This window comes from Pelodiscus sinensis, chromosome 4 (assembly GCF_052426305.1).
Source record: "Pelodiscus sinensis isolate ZL-2025 chromosome 4, ASM5242630v1, whole genome shotgun sequence".
Taxonomy (NCBI): domain Eukaryota; kingdom Metazoa; phylum Chordata; order Testudines; family Trionychidae; genus Pelodiscus; species Pelodiscus sinensis.
The window spans coordinates 12,723,560-12,729,559 of record NC_143055.1 but is presented as its reverse complement, the minus strand read 5'-3'; the positions used below and the strand labels follow the sequence as shown (position 1 = coordinate 12,729,559).

The following is a 6,000-nucleotide window of genomic DNA, read 5'->3' as shown; positions in this document are numbered from 1 at the left end:
CACCTAACTTATTTATTTGGACTCATTTACAAAAGTATGGAACTTTGATCCTGTCCCTCTGGAGTGGTAGCTGAATGTGGCCATCTGGTGTAAACTGGGTGCAAGTACAGCTTCTTCTTTAAAGATGTTACCTGTGCAAAGCAGCCCTCCTGATGATTTTCCTTCCCGGTGCCTTGCAGTGGCTCGAGGGCCATACAGAGCCCCAGACCTTTGCAGCTCCAACATGAGAGTCTAAAAGACTGCACCCGCAGAAAATGGTTCTGCTGCTGCTACCAGCATTTGGGATTCCTTGTATGGATAGGTAATTTTAAAGTGTGCAAAGGTTTCTGTGACAGAAAGTGACTCAAAATGTCTCCAGTCATGATACAAAGAAGCTCTCCCTGGCAACGCCACCTGTATTTTGGGTTGGGATACCTTGCCATTAGTAATAAAAATAATAAGCAGAACCAACCGATGTTCACCAAGGGCATTTCTTGCTGTTTTTTGCAGAGCTCATCAACTCCTGATCTCCTTATACAGAACTGAAGTAATCAGGGATGTTGCTCGTAGTAAGGATCTGTGGGCAACAGAAGATTTGTGCTGCTGCACACGGTTGAGTGAATAGAAGAGAAGGTGAAATCGGGCTACTAGTTGAAAACTGAGGTCAGCACCTTTTCCTCGCCTATTTCCTATCTGAGATTATCTGAAATGTGAACTAGAATCTGTAGGTTATTGGAATGTAGAAACAAACATGTCTGCAGTGATTCAAGAAAATCTGTATCTCTGTCCCATTTGGGAATAGAAATAAGAACATGCACCACATTGTGTGGAAAGGGGTCTCACTGCTTTGATGCTTGTATGGGGAGGGAGGCAGCCAGTCAGCTGGTTCTGCTTCCATGAGTAATTTCTAGGGGATTTCTTCAGCAGTTGCCATTTCTCAGGTAATATGTTGGCTATAAATTTTGGTTGTGTGCTGCTACTTTGATGAGGGTTGTAGAGAAATGACCAGAAAGAGAGGACAAAGGGATGGGGTGCCTGACTTTGACAGACATTCCACGACTTGGAGACAGCAGCAGCTGGTGTGACACTTTGACTCACTGCAGAAAAACAGCTGTTACAGTGAGGAACAGAGACTGAAGGCAGCAGGGAGGTTTTTGTACTGGTCTGTATCACTGTGAAAGGTGAGCTTTTGTGCTGATGACAGTAGTAATCTCCAGCATCATCAGTTTCCACCCTGCTGATGGTGAGGGTGTAATCGCTTCCTGATCTACTGCCACTGAACCGGGCTGGGACCCCAGAGTGCAGGGTAGTGGCATAATAAATAAGGAGTTTAGGAGCTTGTCCTGATTTCTGCTGGTACCAGGCTAAGAGCTCTTTGCCTGTACTGCTGTGTGTGAGGCTGGAACTGGCTTTGCAGTTGATGGTGACTTTGTCTCCTGGAGACACTGCCAGGGATTCTGGAGTCTGAGTCAGCACAATCTGCCCACTGGAGTCTGGGGATAAAGACAGAATACAAATGAATAAATGTTTAATACACAGTAGGTCTAAGCAAATAAGCTATTTCTTCACAGTCTCCTGTGCACATTCCCTATTTCCAAGAGCTCCCGACTTGGCTGAGACTCCATGGCTGAGGCAGCCATGTCATTGTAATGCTTTTCAGTCATTCATTTAGGGCACACTGCAGTCAATGGAAAGACTCCTGTGCACTTGAATGGCCTTTGCATCCAGCCCAAATATCTTACACGTGGTAATACCTTCTTATTCATGCTTAAAGTGAGACAAAAATCTTCAAACATAAGGGATATTAAGACTGTCTTGAGGGATATTAAGAATTTGCTAAAGCGGTGAGGATTTTAAAGAAAAATGAAAGGATATAGGGATTTGCTAGACAGGGTTCCTATATCCTTTCATTTCTCTTTAAATTAGGATCTTGCTTATAATCATGCCAGTTCCCTCTTGATCTGGTTCTTACCTTGGATCCAGAGCACTAACAGGCAGATGAGGTGAGCCTGTGAGATCATCCTGATGAGTCTGACTGACCAGATGCTGATCAATGCAGTGTAGCAAGCCACACAGAACATTTAAAACTGCTCAGAGCAGCAGAGGATGTAAGTTGCGTGTGCAATATGCAAATTTGTGTTAAATATGAAAATTCGCATCTGATCCAAAGCACTGAGAAAAAGGGAAGGGATGAGGTATTAGGGTAATGACAAGCTCAACGCCACAGGGCCTGTGGCAGCTGCTTCATTTTGCGTTGAAATGGGAGTTATGATTTTATAGATTATGTCTATGAAGTGGTAGCACCCAGAAACCTTAATCTGTATTAGTGCCTCATTGTGGTAGATATTGTAGGAGCACTCTGTTCCTGATGCTTGTGTTCTAATGAAATGGCGCTTGACAGGGTTGAATGGAAATAAGTGGTCACAACTCAACATTGTTGCCTGGATGCTAGTTTAAATTTAATGAACTTCATTTTAGATTTTCCTTCAAGTTGAAGATTGAGTGCATTTAAGTGGTGTGTCATATCAGTGAGAAAAGCCACATTTAGCAGGAATATCTCTGTCTAAACACGACAGTAAATCCTGGCAATCCTTTGCCTCCAAAAACACTTGTACAGCAGGCAGTGGATCCATAAACCGATCTAACACTTTGCCTCGACTCAGCCATCTAACTTCTGCAAACATTACCAAGTCACCATAATGTGTTTCGTACTCTGCAACTAAAGCTCAAAATTGTCCATGTTTCAAGACAATTGCAACATTGGAGATGGTGATTTTTGTGACACTATCCATTGTGCTCTTGAGAAATCCTCTCTTCAGTTTGCTGCATAACAGTTCTTGGTGCAGAATGCAAAGGTATGAAAGGAAATCTGGAAACTGGATTTTTCTTCAGCAAAGCAATTAACCCCTTCTCTTTTCCAATCATAGAGGGAGCATCATCAGTTGTTATCAAAGTAAGCTTCTTCAAATCAATGCATTTTCCTAGACCTTCAACTAATACCATCAGTGCAGAATAAACATCCTCTCCTCTAGTTTGACCCATCAAAGAGTAAGCATTTCTTCAGCATACTTTTTGCCATTGAAAAAAATGCATCCAGATTATGAGTAGTTTAGACTGAAATATTCAGTGCTTTTAATGTCTCTTACCAATTTAGAAAACAGATTGCCTGAAATGCTTTCAATTCATCTTACTACAGTTGAACCAGACACTTGCAGTTTTGATATTTGTTTAACTATAACTTCTTTGTTTTTAAATTCTGCAAAAAGAGATTTGCTACAGCCCAAGAAGCACGGCTTCATCAATTCCCCTTTGGGAAAAAGTCTTTTTTGTTTCACTATGTGCCCAGCCATTCTGAGTCATAGAATACTAGGACTGGAAGGGACCTTGAGAGGTCATCGAGTCCAGTCCCCTGCCCTCATGGCAGGATCCAGTACTGTCTAGACCATCCCTGATAGACATTTATCTAACCTACTCTTAAATATCTCCAAAGATGGAGATTCCACTACCACCCTAGGCAATTTATACCAGTGTTAAACTTTTTCCTAATGTCCAACCTAAACCTTCATTGCTTCTTGGTCTATTCTCAGAGGCCAAGATGAACAAGTTTTCTCCTCCTCCTTGTGACACTCTTTTAGATACCTGAAAACCACTATCATGTCCCCTCTCAATCTTCTCTTTTCCAAACTAAACAAGCCCAATTCTTTCAGTCTTCCTTCATAGGTCATGTTCTCTAGACCTTTAATCATTCTTGTTGCTCTTCTCTGGACCTTCTCCAATTTCTCCACATCTTTCTTGAAATATGGTGCCCAGAACTGGACACAATACTCCAACTGAGGCCTAATCAGTGCAGAGAAGAGCAGAAGAATGACTTCTCGTGTCTTGCTCACAACACACCTATAATGCATCCTGAATCATGTTTGCTTTTTTTTGCAACAGAGTAACACTGATGCCTCATATTTAGCCTGTGGTCCACTATAACCCCTAGATTCCTTTCTGCATACTCCTTCCTAGACAGTCGCTTCCCATTCTGTATGGGTATGTCTAGACTACATGGCTCTGTTGCCAGAGCCATATAGATTAGCTTACTAGACATACCCAAATGAAGCGGCGATTTAAATAATTGCTGCTTCATTTAAATTTAAATGGCTGCCGCGCTGTGCCGATCAGCTGTTTGGTGGCACAGCGTGGTAGTCTGGATGCTCCGCGGTCAACATCAAAGGCATTTGTCGACCTCCCCAGTATTCCTCGTGGGATGAGGTTTACCGGGGAGGTCGACAAATGCTTTTGATGTTGACCACAGAGCTCCAGACTACCGCGCTGTGCTGCCAAACAGCTGATTGGCATTTGGGTATGTCTAGTAAGCTAATCTACATGGCTCTGGCGACAGAGCCATGTAGTCTAGATATGCCTTATGTGTGAAACTGATTATTCCTTCCTAAGTGGAGCACTTTGCATTTGTCCTTATTAAACTTCTGAAGGAGGCTTCTATAACATCATCGCTGCCTTTATCTTGTAAACAGAACATATCTTGTTGAGTATGGAAACCTTCCAGTAAGGAACGTATCTTAGTTTTTCTTAAATTGTCAGGTGGATACAGTCTTTGAACTCAGGGTGATAAGATTCATAGTGCTGTTGCAGGTTTGTTTTCTTTAACGCAGCGATAGCCTCTTGACAAAGAAGACACATTGGTTTTCCATTTATCTCTGGAAAAGTAAATCCCACCTCCCAAACAAGGTTGAAAAGCCTGTGTTCATCCAACAAGCATCTCTTCTTTGTTGCCATTTTTAATGCTTCTCATTAAAAATAAAATTTTATTCCCATGTTTTGGATGTTAAACTTAAAGCTTTAGGTTGTGCATTTCTTGTTTTACTGTAAGAAGAAAAGTTTCCAAGCCATAGCACTCCAGCCTGCAGCGGGTGGGGAGCTGAGTGAGTCAAGCCTGACACAAGAGGCAAAAAAAGACAGGTGTCCAGGAGCCCAGGGCAGAGCTGACGTCCCCACACAGAAGTCCATTGCTCTGGGCAGGACAGAGGCAGGGCTGCCCGGCCATGGCACCGGACCCAAACGTGGCCCACGACCCCACATGTACTGCAACACACCTACAGTCCTACACTCATGCCCTTCTCAGTGGGGCAGTGTTGCCTAATAGCCAACATCAATAACAAAAAGCCCCTCACACTGGACAGTGAGGCCTAGCAGCTGGAGTCTTTAGCAAACACCCCTCTTGCTGGGGTAGTATGGCCTAGTAGTTAAAGTCAATGATGACAAATGCAGCTCTCACTGAAGCAGTGCATCTTAGCCACTGGAGTGTTTAGAAAACTCTCCTCCCACTGGGGCAATGTGGCCGAGCAGCCAGAGTGTTTAACAAACACGCCTCTTGCTGGCGTGGTATGGCTTAGCAGCCAGAGTCTTTAGCTGCAGGTGCAGGCCCCATGGGTTGGGGATTGAGGAGGGATAGGGGGACTCAAGGCCCCCCTTCTCCACCGGGTCCCAGCTCAGGGCCCTAGTAGCAGTGGCATAATCCACTGATTGTTCAGTGGGGAATCCCACACAACGCGCTGAGCTCCTGAGATACAATATCCTGGCCTGGGCTAATTCCTACCAGTTTCCACTGGACTCCTTCCAGGATCCTTCCTCCAGTTCCTTGGCTGTGTGTCTGGTATCTCACTGGCTGGTCTCCTTGTCTGGTCCCACTCGCAGTTTGCCTACAGGAGCTCGGGTAGTACCTCTTTCCCCCTTAGCAGCAAACCCAGACTGAGTCTCTCTCCAGGCCTTTATACCTGGGCTGCAGTTCGAGCATGCCCAGCAGGTCTGTGGGGGTGAGGTTTCCTCAGCCATGTGGGCCTGATTAGGCCTTGCTCCCCTTGTGCAGAATTGGTAACCTCCGTGACACCCCCTATTGCCTTCTGCGGGTTCAACGTTCTCCTCTCCAAGCCCCTTCATTTCTACCATGTTTCCTCCTACAGAGATGCTTCCTAGGTTCCTTCTGCTGTCATGCCACGTGTCTGCCAGAATGAGTCA

The 6,000-nt window shown here is 44.6% G+C and overlaps 1 long non-coding RNA gene across 1 annotated transcript in view; it reads left to right on the top strand.

Moving 5' to 3' along the window:
* Positions 1-296: 296 nt before the first annotated feature.
* LOC142829702 (uncharacterized) overlaps positions 297-6,000 on the top strand; it is a 191,190-nt gene continuing 185,486 nt past the window's right edge. Inside the window, exon 1 of the long non-coding RNA XR_016349372.1 lies at positions 297-642. This is a non-coding gene — a long non-coding RNA (uncharacterized LOC142829702). The remainder of the gene's footprint in view (positions 643-6,000) is intronic.